Raw genomic sequence first — 12,401 nt, forward strand, 5'->3', positions numbered from 1 at the left:
AAATTGCACTAGACTGTCATTGTCTCTGGGTGACAACTCTTCTTTCCACTGGCACTCGCGCACTTCGTGAAACGAACCTAGTGCCAGTGCTCTGAAGCAGACGACAATTTGTTTAGACGGTCCCACAGTAAATGAAACAACTACTTCCCATAGAGAAATGTATTTCAATAATTGTTTTCAACACGGTGTGTGTTTTTATCGATTTTGCTGACAAAGGTACGAACTAAACTATGATTAAATGATCCGAAGAGAGCACAAAGAAAAAAATCTAAAAGGAAACCACGCGAAAGAATACTACTTCCTGTGACGTCACACTAGTCTGCCATTTTCCTGTGCTGGAGAGAGTTTGGCAGCTCGGAGCTTCTTGCATTCCTGTGATTGTCTTCCTGTATCTGTGATGAATTTGGCAAAATATTTCACGATGGAATGATAATTGTTCGGTAGTGAAAATACTTAGACACTGGAAAATGGCTGAAGGTGAAAGTTTGTGAATCGCAAGTGGCCAGGTATTCTGGAGTGATTTTTTTCCCCATTTTTGCAATCACATCATCACCGAGCGTGGACCTTTTTGGCTGATGCATCTATTTTGGGCCTCCTCCGTTTTGTTTCTACCTTCTTGTCTACGAAAGGCAAATAAACAACACAATCACTGATCAGGTAAGAAATGTATGCACCATATTTAACTGAAAACGAAGCTGTTAAAACAGTCAACGTACATGATGGCTACACGGGTGACGGAAATGTGTGTAAAAATGGTGCTCCATAAATTTTTCGATAAAATGGAATGATTTGATGAGATCATGATCAGAAACTGTTAGTTACATTTGCTAGACGTCCTGAAACATTTGAACGAACTGGATTAACAAGAGGGGAAATACATAGATTTTCGTTTTGAGTGGAATCGATACAGAAATGTTTGACATTTGACAATGTCCATCGAACCCGGCAACTTTCACGCAGGTAACGATATCTTTTTGGATTCAGCCAGGCCATTTTGGTTGTTCTGGTCACATTTGGCTTACAGAAGAATATATGATCAACGAAAGCAAATTTATTTGCACGACATGTGTAAAACTGAATAGATGGTGTGGTTTTTTTCTTCTTATGGTTAATGAATAATCATTACTTAGAATGATACAGAGCACAATTTAATATTAGATTTCTTTGAAGTAATCCCCAATTGTTTTAGTTACCCAATAGTTTCTTAAATTTTATATAAATCAAATTAATTCAAAATATTTGTTTTTAATGCACACAGGAAAATCAAGACATAATTATGCAAAAGTAATATTGACAACAATGTTGAATTAGTTTTAGTTACAGTAATTGCCCAAAAGATAGAATAGAAGATGGGGTAGATTTCAGTCTTTTTTTCTTTTTTTTTTTCTTTTCTTTTCTTTTTAATAAATCCTTTGATCACCAGAAGTGCAGAGCTAGCTCACTATACAAGCCAGCAGAGCAGCAGTACACTTTCGTCTAAATCAGCTGTGCAGGAGAGGGAAAACTGAGTCAACACAAACCCACTTTAACCTGGTATAACTGCGCTTCTACTCATTCAGTCTTCTTTATTCATAGCTCATTTTAAAGGGCAATGAATGCAAATTATGATAAGCATGCTTATTTGTATGAACACATTGACTGAATTTTGAAATCATTTGATAAAAATGAAAAAGTATGTACTTTTGAGTAGTTTTCACATACACATTCTTAGTTGTGTTTAACATGAAATACACCATTTCAAGTGAAAAATGAACACACAGACTGGGAAATACAACTGGAAACATAGACATAACACAGTGTAATAAAATGTGCACTCACCTGTGTGCAGAGATGAGAAGAATACACACACACACACACACACACACACACACACACACACACACACACCAGCAATGCCATAAGGGAAAACACCACCACCACACGCTCATTCTCGACCAATCTGGCAAATTCTTTTCCACTGTCACTGTCAGCAATTGGCACTCCAGCAGGCAAATTATCATCCAAATTCATTTGCAATGCCTCCATGGTGTTGTAAACACTCTTTCGTTTGTTTCCTGAAGTACTGGCCATGCCTCGACTGGAGGAATCTGCTAAATGAATTCGGAAATATTCAACAATGTGCATCATCTTGCAACTCAAATGTAGAATAGAAGTTCTGGAAACAGTGGTAAACATTTCAAACTTGTGTGGTTTCATGAAAAGAAGAACGAGCGAGGTTGGTAACTCTAGCGTTCAAGTCGCCCGCCAATTGGCACCTGAGGGTTGAGCATACAAGTCGCTGATCAGCGCCTGAAGTCTTCAACTAGGAAGTCGCCGATCGGCGCCTGAACCGTCAAAAGTGTTAAAGATTTACCATCCACTTGCATCATTCATTCATTGCATGTAACATGATGACATGGATACTTGATTCCTGCTTTATTTGTTGTTGTGGTAGTAGTAATTTTTTTATGTATTTATCTATTATTTATTCACCCTTTTCTCTTTTCTTTTTTTCTCAAGGCCTGACTAAGCGCGTTGGGTTACGCTGCTGGTCAGGCATCTGCTTGGCAGATGTGGTGTAGCGTATATGGATTTGTCCGAACACAGTGACGCCTCCTTGAGCTACTGAAACTGAAACTGTGGTGAAGGTTCTGTGTCACTGATCATCCTTAGTCTTTACTTGAAGTAAGACACCTCTCACATTTTGGGGTGTGGATGGGGAGGAGGTGAACTGGACTGTTGGGAGATTGGGGGCATGGAGGAAAGAAAGGGGCATGGGAAGGGGTGAGAAGATCACATGAAGGCGGAAGGCCAGACGAGGTCATTTGTAGGTTTTTCTCATTCTCCTGCAAAAGAATCATGAATGCAGTTTTAAACTCTGAAAGTGTTCATTGTTGCTGTTGCTGTGCTCTTTGACGTTGGGCACTTACTGAAATCATGGACCATGTCTTAAGCTGCCAGATGTCAAGAAAGATAACATGACTGCTCAGAACCACTGCAAATTCCTCAATCTGCAAACTGTTTCTATGGATGGTCTGAATTCATGGTTTGTCCCTTTCTACAAGCTCCAGATCTGGCCAAAGTAACAAAGATTTGCAATTAGACGAGCCGCCATAGCGAAGTGGTTAGCATTGCAGACTTGCCACTGGGAGGATGCAGGTTTGACTTTCAGACATTGGTGGTGGCCAGTTTCTACCTGGAGTTCAGAGTGCTGTGGGCTTTAATGAGAAGACTGGGACTACACAGTCAAGTATCATCTGCTTCACAGCTATGTGTCTTTGAATATGTTGCTCAAATTTCCTGACCAACAGTGCAAGCATCTGTATCTCTCAAGGATATCATTATGAAAGGAAGCATAGAGTACAGCCTTGTCACATTGTCCCAAATCGAAAATCTCTGCAGCAGCAGCATCATCGTGCACATTCATCATCTGTATCTATACTAGTATATACGACTATAGTATACAAAAAAAATGTCCCAAGTTCTGTGGCTTTTCATGCCCTGCTGTCATGGTGACCTCAGTTTTGATCCCCCTCCACTTCCATGCTTGAGGTGAGCCTTGTCAAGGTCTTCCGCATTGGCAGATTCATGGGGGACTTGGGTTGGAAGGACGTGGAGGTGGTCTTCACTCTGGGAGAAATGCTCACTCAGTCTGTCCCCGAGACTTAGCAATATTGTTGTTGTCAGTAGGTGACTTAGTAGGTATCCGATGCATAGCAAATCAGAACAAGCACTACTGAATACCACTGAAGTGACTCAACAGAAGGGCAGGGTCTCCTCTGGTGTGTGGCCTTCTGGAGACTTAACCTTGATTGTCCCCTGTGGACTGCTGACAGTGGCACTGTGACCTATGAACCCAGGTGTGGTTGTGTAAGCGGGACTCTCAGAATGAGTGGCGTGGGAGTAATGCCACTAAAACAATGCAGATGATGGGGCAGAAAAAAAATGTAGTCAGATTTTTATTAATGACTGTGTGTATGACTGCACTTTTAACGCATATCACTGTATTTGCTCTATCATTTAGGCAACCACACTTTGTTTTCTGAGTTCGTTTATGTTTCCATAATGCATGGTCATTGATAGTGGGGTCTCCAAGATGCATTTAATTTATCTTCTGTCTGTGTATACACAAGGGGGTTGACAGAAGCATAAACAGGTTTGCATACATGTGATCATGTTGACTAGACTTCAGATATCTTAGAGCCAAATTGGAACTGTGAAAACAAGATTGACTATGAGATTTCTACAAAGACAAAAGCTGCTTGCCAAAAACAAAAAGTGATAATTATTATTTCGTGATTATCCCACATGGCTGGAGTGCACACTCAAACCATGATTCTCATTTGGTAGAATTAATAGACTGACAGTGGGACTGTAGATCTACTCCTTACTGTCTTAAAGTTGTACTGCTTTTTTTTCTTTATTTTTCTACCCTTTTCTTTCAGTCAGTTGCAACATCATACTGATATTCAGTTATTTGGTCTTTCCACATGCAAACATTGGCAAACATGTGCTCTGTAATACTTGCAGTCTCTCACACACAAATGCAGTTAAACCGTTTCACATCATATGCATGCACATGCATACACACACACACACACACACACACACACACACACACACACACACACACTCACACACACAACCAGAGTAAATTTAAAGCTGACAGAATAAACACCATGACATTGTTTTCACAGACTGATAACATCAAACAGGTATGGCAGAACTGAAAGTCATTTCATTGATCAAACACTCCAGACAAAAGTCTGCCTACAGTACCAAGCTTTGAGACAGCTGGTGGGAATTTGTTGGTTCTGCTTGGCATTGTTGTCAGTTGAACAGGGAGATTGTTGGGCCCCATGCTCGTTTTCAGAAACCGAACATGACCAGAATATATTCTTTGATATATCACTCAGTGCAGGTGCTGCTACACATGACATAGATTACTGTGTATGTTGGTTGGGCAGTTGTTCAACTGTCTGCTGAATATGGGTACTGATTCTAAAGTGGAACCAATGCTTTGATTTTGGCTCCGTAGTAGGTTTTATTTTATCTTGTCTTTGCCTCAACTGATAATCATAATGTGATACTGAAACCAGTTTTAACAAAACATAGTTAACTGAGGAAAAATACACCTGGCTTAAGACTCAGTTTCATTGAATCATTGGGAGCAAAATAGGATTGGATGGGGGTGGAGGGTATGGGTGTTGGAAGGCGAAGGGGGGAAGGTGGTGGAGGGAGTGCGCTTTTTATGATCACAACATTCGTGCCATTGTTTATTTTTGATTCAGACAAGGGATATGTTCAGACTTTTTGTTTTTGGGGGTTTTTTGTGCTCAATATGCATGGAACATGTTTAAGTATGGTTATGAATTTTAACTGTGATTAATTTTTATTTTTATCTTTGTACAAACCTGTATGTGGTGATTGGTGTAGTTACGAGTTTGACTGGGGTTTTTTTTCTTTCTTTTTTTTAAGAACTAAAACGTCTTGCTCTTAATTACTCTCTTACTACCTTTTCCTTCATCTGAAGACTGCCACAGTGCCATTCACACTCTGAACAAATAAATCTTCATTTTCTTAGTTTGTAAACTGTTATTTTATTTTTATACATTGTATAATTTATCACCAGTCAGCCCAGTTGGGTGATGTTTACTCTGAAAGGATCACAGGTCAATCCATTGGGGTTGATTTCATTCTGAAACAATAAATTAGTAAGAATAATAATATTGATTGCACCAAATAATCAATTGTGTGATGTTTTGACATTTGGCATTTTTGCTCATTATGTGTCAACAAACACCTATTACATAAGATATGTATTCCAACAAGTTAGAATTAATATTGGACTGGTTAGAGACTGCATCTTTTTAAACTCAGACAACTAACAAAGTTCAATCAGTGGAAGGCATTTCTTGCAAAGCGAAGCGAGAGCCAACACACACACTGTTTTGTTATGTTCTGTGACATCAGGTGTCTAGACCAATATTTTGCCTTTGATCGACTGAAGCCATAAAGACCACCCCTGATGACATATCAGTTCATCATTTCATGTTTGTTTATTTTAGATCTTTTTTTCTTTTCCTTTTTTTAATACATTCCCACTTTTACACGTTTAACAAGTTCAAGCTTTTGTTTTCCAGTGAGTGTACATGGGTTGTTTTGATTGTTTTTTGTTGTTGTTTTTTTCAATTTTCACTGCATGATTTATCCCCATTGCCTGAATGAAAAGGAAATGGATGCACATCAGGGGTTCAAAAACAGAAAAAAGAAAAGAAAAAAAGGATGGGGTTTTCACACTCCCAATTCCCATTCATGAAAAATTTCTATGGTCGGATGGAGGGAAGGGGTGTGTGGGAAGAGGGCAGAGGGGAGTTCACACTCCCATTTTTTTGTTATTGGTGGGGAGGTTTGGGGGGGGGGCTGAGGGTTAGGGGTGGTGGTGAAGAGGGAAAGGGTGTGAGTGATGAGTGTGTGTGGGGTTATGATCATAGAATGATTTTGATATTTTCAACAATGTGTTTGTGCATGTGCGGACATCAGTGAGTCACTTAAACTGCAGGTCTCAATTGATTGGAAGACTTTCAGTCTGGTTTACTGCTGTACTACTACTAAGTTTTAAACTGGATCAGATGGTGAATCACTGTCAAGAGCAAACGCAAGTTGTGTCTCTTTAGTGGACATTCTGTACTGCACTCTGCAGTGATTGAAGAAGAGAAAATGTTAACATGATCTTTTCACTTTCAATTTGCTTCGAAAGTTAATAACAATAGTACAGATATTTTTTGTGCTTTTGAACATCAGTGATCTTTTTCTTTTTTTTTTCTCTTTTTTTTTCTTTTTTTTTCCTGTCTGCTGGGTCTCAAACATCTTTCATGTGTTGTTCCATGTTGTCCTTTTGCTGAAATGTCAGTTGTATGATTTTATTTTTCATGAAAGTGCCAATGACTGAATCAGCATTTTGCTTCTGAACATCTAGACTTTGTCTGATTTACTTAATAGTAAAGTAGAGAATCCAGCCTGATACTGATACAAAGTTGAAATGTAGATTGTTACTACAGAATCTTTTGAATGATTTTGAAAGAATGCAATGATCACTAGTAAAAATTTGAACCAACATTTCAGAGTATTTCAGCTGTTGTAGACTCTTAGTCTTACTCAGTCTTAGTCTTAGGTGAAAGTTATGTTTTGATGTGTTTTTTTCTGATATAGCTGTTTAATTGTCGCCTGTGATGTTTTAGACTTCTGGATTAATTACCCCACTTTGCCAGATTTTCAGATATATTTCAAATTTTCATCTTGAGTAAAAGAACTCTCATTCCTGTCCACATGTCTCTCTCTGTCAGTGTGTTTGTATTCTGTAATAGTATGCATGTGCGTGTGTTTATGAATTCTCCTACTTACTAAATATTTCTGGTAACACCCCTCCTTTGTTTTGCACAGGTGTGCATGATATATATCAGAACTTTGACTTCATAGAAGCAATGAATTATAAATCAAGAGTGGATACAATTGAACAGCTCGAGTGACATATCCCACCCCACCCACCTCGCCAACCCACAAAAAAGGGTGGGTGCAGGCAGGTAGACAACTTCCTGGTCAGTCACACGCCACCCACTGTGGTACAAGTGGTATCAGTGTCAGATGGGCTGTATGATACTGATAAGCAGAGGTGACACACACACACACACACACACACACACACACACACACACACACACACACACACAAATCATGAGAGAGAGATTACTCCTCAGTTTGCCTTTTATTATCAGTTTAGGTGGGGAGAGAGAGAGAGAGAGGAAACAGCATTTCACCAAAATACATTTCATTGTGTGTAGGGTTTTATTGTTGTTTTTTTAATGAGGTGATGCAGATCTTCGGGGTTGGTTGGGCATGGAATGGGAACACATGGAGTGATCTGAATTCCAGAATAAATGACTGATTGTTTAAAACTGAAACAAAGTATAAGATTTTTAATTCATATTAATCATTATTGTCATTTCCTTCCATCTGACCTTGTTTGGACATGATTTATGATAAATTACCACATTACGTCATTCATCCTTGATAAAGGTCTATAGACTGAAAATTTTTATATATTTCTTTTATTAAGGGTTTGTTGTGGGTTTTTGTTTGTTCAAAAAAAAATTGTGTTTTGTGAAAATCAGTGTTTGTGGCTGCTTTACTGTTTCAGTGTTTAGTGGGGGTTTTTGTTGTTGGTTTGGTGGGGGTTTTTTTTTTGGGGGGGGGGGGGTTGTTTGTTTGGTTGGTTGGTTGGTTTTTTTGTTGTTGTTGTTTTTTTTTTAAGGTATAAAAATGCTTTGTGGTGTAAACAAATCATGGTGATGCCACTACTGAACTTCTCACTCAGTAAGTTAAGGGAAAGAAGGCTGTGTAGTAGAAGTTTTGTGAACACAGGTAGGTATTGATCCGTGTCTTTCAAAGCCTCTCTCACAGCCAGCCCTGTCAGCAGGCCTTGGGCCTTGAACAGAACTGCCGAGTTTGAAGCCCAGGAAAGTGGGGCCCCACCCATTGAAATAAAACACTGGTGAATATTGTAGAGCTGAAGGCAGCATGCAGTTTTTCATTTGTTGACTGATAGTAACAGGATGTCACACACACGCACACACAGAGAACGTAGTGAATGGCTTGCTTTGCTGCCAGTTTACAGGTTGTAATTAGACTGTGACACACACATGTGTTGGCTGGGGTGCAGAATCAGTTTGTGTTTGATCCGTCAATATAACTTATGTGGAGGAGGGTTTAGATGAGAGTTAAATTCATCTGGCTGGCAGTGTGGAATATGGTATCTTCAGGCTTTGGTTGTTGATAAGAATGGTATGCATTTGTTTGTATGTTGCATTGAATATTGTTTTATCATACACTATAGTTGTGGTCTTTGTTCCTATGTGGTAAATGTGTGTATGTCGCCTTGTGTTTGTAAAACTTCTTCTGCACATACATGTGGGCTGTTTTAAGTTGGTTTATTTGATATTGATAATGTAAAAAAAAAAAAAAAAAACTGTTTTGGTTGTAAGTGGTGTTTGATTGAACATACTGTGAAATACTCAGAAAAGAATACAAAATTATAATCGAACACCAAGGTCAACGACTGGTAAAATTGTGGAAGCTTTTTGAAAGCAGTACTACAGACATACAATTGCAAATAAATTGGATAAAGCAGTGGTTGTTCACTGGTTGTTTTCAATTTGATCATGTCATTTCGATAAATAAGGACAGGAGGGGAAGATGAATGTTGATGGTGGTCATCATCATTGAATTTAAAGAATTACTTCAATTAGCATTTTTATCCCAGCTTTCTTTTATTAGTTTTAAACAATCTTAGTCTTAGGATATTAGAGGTAAGGAAGTCATGTAATAATGTGAACACTTGCTTGAATATCTTCTGGTTGGCACTATCAGTATATTTTGTTTGTGAATTCTATGACTCTTTTGTGCAAGTGTCTGAAACTTATGTTGGAATGTTAACTAATTTGATTATTTCTACTGTTCTTTTCAGAACATTATTATTTCCCAGCATGCTGATACCCAACACAAACACAGAAACTTTGAGAACTTCTTTTCCCAACCTTAGATTGTGATTTGTATCCCATTTTATTTTTTTACAAAATAACAATACCAGTTGAAGTCAACATTTCTCAGTAACTAACTTGTATCAGCATGCAAGTGGTGCCATTGCAGTGCCTGAATTTCAACACTAACTAACTAGATCCCATTTACTCTTGATCATAATTTTTATATTCTCTCCCCTCTACCCTCTCATGTCCAACTCTTTCAAGTCTCTCCCTCCCTCTCTCTCTCTTATTATAATTTATTTATTTATTTTAATCTTATTCTTTCTTTCACTGCCTGTCTCTGGCATCTCAGAGTTCTTTGCGATAGAAGTAAGAACTTTACAAATGTGTATACTGACTGACCAGTAACTGAGCTATCTCACCTATCTACATACCAGACTGTCAGTGTCATATAATGATAATTATTTGTACTATTATTCTATTATAATGGAGTTGTAGATAATAATATTCACAATTATACTAGTTTAAAAAAAAAAAAAAAAAAAACCAGCAACAACAAAACAAAACATGGCCATGGTGGAATGGGTTATTTCAGACTGTTGTTTAAAGAGTGTTTTATTGGAACATTCACAATGCAATACATTTATGGATAAACAGGGCAGCAATTACAGAGAAACAAGACAAGAAAATGTGTGCAAAGTTCTGTCCTGATACAAGTACTTGCATACTTTTAAACTTTGTGTTACCGTCGGTAATTTTGTTGTTTACGAATATGAAATGTTATAATTTTTATATGTAATAGCCTAACCCCCTTTTTTTCTTTTTCTTTTTTTTTTCTTTTTTTTTTAATATCATGATGAATAAAATGAACAAGTTGATTATTGTAATAAGTAAGCTGCTCACTCAAAAAAAGGACAGCAATAGGTAAAGTACACCTTTTGACTGTTGAGTGTGTGTGTATATATATCACCTGAAGGGTCTTCCTCAACTCTTCCTGGCCGAGGGGAGTAACAAAGATCCATCAAAGGAATGTTTGTACATGGGTGTGTCTGTGTTTTACTGTGTGGGAGAGTGTACTGGGTGTAGCAAGAATGGGTCTTTCTTTAAGTTTAATAGTAAAACTGTGACTGTTGAGTTAGAACTTTCAGTTGATTGGAGAAGTGTTGAAACTGTGACTGTGAAAGCCAGCTGCTTTCCTTAGTTGTAGATTGATATTTTGGGTAAACTTGAGTTGGGCTGTAGATTGATATTTTGGGTAAGCTTGAATTGGGCTGCCTTGACTATGATGTGATTTGTTTGTTTTGGTTTGGTTTGCTTGCTTTTGGTGGAAATGTGAGGGAGAGGGGGAAAGAGAGACATGGTGGTGGTGGTGAACAGAATGTCAAAATACCAATTTCTCTTTTTCTCTCTGTGACTGTCTCTTTGTGTCTCTCTCATTCTAGAATTCTCTGTCTTTATGATAAAAAATTAACCTCTCTGTTTCTGTCTTTATAATTGTATCTTTGTCTCTGCATGTCTGTCTGTCTGTGTCTCTGTCTCTCCCACTTGCTCGCTCTTGTGCTCATCCAATCCCCACCATGTCTTCATAAAAAGAGTTATTTTAAAATGGTTAATCTTTGTCACAGTCACAGCCTCAGTTTGCAAAACCAGTCTGAGAAAAAAAAAAAAAAAACTCTCTCTCTCTCTCTCTCTCTCTCTCTCTCATATTTGTCTTTTCTGAATTACTTTTTAATTAGATAAACTACATTCTTGTGCTTCTTGATATTGTTAATACAACTTATAGTCTTGACTGGTCTATGCTGTAACAATTAAATAGCTAGATAATAAAAGGTCACAGTGATGATTATAGATAGACCTTGGTGAACATTATAAATAATGCAGAAAACCTCAAAAAGAAAACCCTTCAACAGTTCAAGATTATGTATCTCTCTCTCAGTTATATCTGTTTCAAATAATAACCAGCTGGATTTCTGAATATTGATTTTTAGGGAAGTAGCATGGGATGGGGTAGAAGGCAGTCTTGCATTTTGATTTACTGCATAAACAAAGCCAGTTTGAAATTATGAAAGACTATCATCACCCTTTTTCCTGTAAAAGAGAGTGTGTGGAGGGGGAGGGAATTGGATGGGGGGTTTGTGTGTTGTGAACATTACATTGGAAGATAATTATGCTGTTTTCTCGGGAATTACTACAGGTCTACGTCTACTCCATGGACATCAGATTGACATGCTTGTTGATAAAATGATTTTGATTAAACGTATTTACAGACAGTTTAGATTGTGAAAAAGTGCATGGTACAGTCAGTTACACCATGCGTCATGAAAAGCTGTGCTTTTTCAATCTATGCTGTGGTTTTAGAGGCTTATGAATGGAGACAGGTGACTTGCCTTCAGGTGTGTTTACATTTGTCCAGTGTTTGTGAATTTCAGACACAAGTGGACACTAAGTTCATGGGCTGTAATGCTCACATTCACTCATACATGAGTGGGGTTGTAGTCTTTTACTTGCAGATGTTTTTACCCTGCTGTTATGATCATATGTAACATTGTTTTGGGGTCTTAGAAAATGCAGTGCAGGGTTGGGAGGGGTGGAGGAGTATAGAATTTTGTTTGCTAAGAACTTGTGAGAACCCTGATATTAATAATCAGTAACATTTGATAATGGTTTCTTTTCACAGTCAGTTTTCTTCAGTTCAAGGATATGGAATTTTGTTTGCTAAGATCATAAGAACTTGTGGTAACCATGTTACTAGTAATAAATTATGGCAATGATACATTTGTATGGTATACAGTTTTGGTGGTTATTAATGAAAATGATAAATTTGTTTTCAAAAGTCAGAGTTGATAGTGTACTATTTTGTTAGTAATCAGTAGAAAATGATCA

The 12,401-nt window shown here is 37.8% G+C and overlaps 1 protein-coding gene across 6 annotated transcripts in view; it reads left to right on the forward strand.

The window, feature by feature from the left end:
* Nucleotides 1-329: 329 nt before the first annotated feature.
* LOC143290449 (uncharacterized) overlaps nucleotides 330-12,401 on the forward strand; it is a 49,430-nt gene continuing 37,358 nt past the window's right edge. For all 6 annotated transcript variants that reach the window (XM_076599885.1, XM_076599886.1, XM_076599888.1 and 3 more), the window contains exon 1: nucleotides 330-657. The gene's annotated coding sequence lies outside the window, so the exon portion shown is untranslated. The remainder of the gene's footprint in view (nucleotides 658-12,401) is intronic.

Source organism: Babylonia areolata, chromosome 15 (genome assembly GCF_041734735.1).
Source record: "Babylonia areolata isolate BAREFJ2019XMU chromosome 15, ASM4173473v1, whole genome shotgun sequence".
NCBI lineage: Eukaryota > Metazoa > Mollusca > Gastropoda > Neogastropoda > Buccinidae > Babylonia > Babylonia areolata.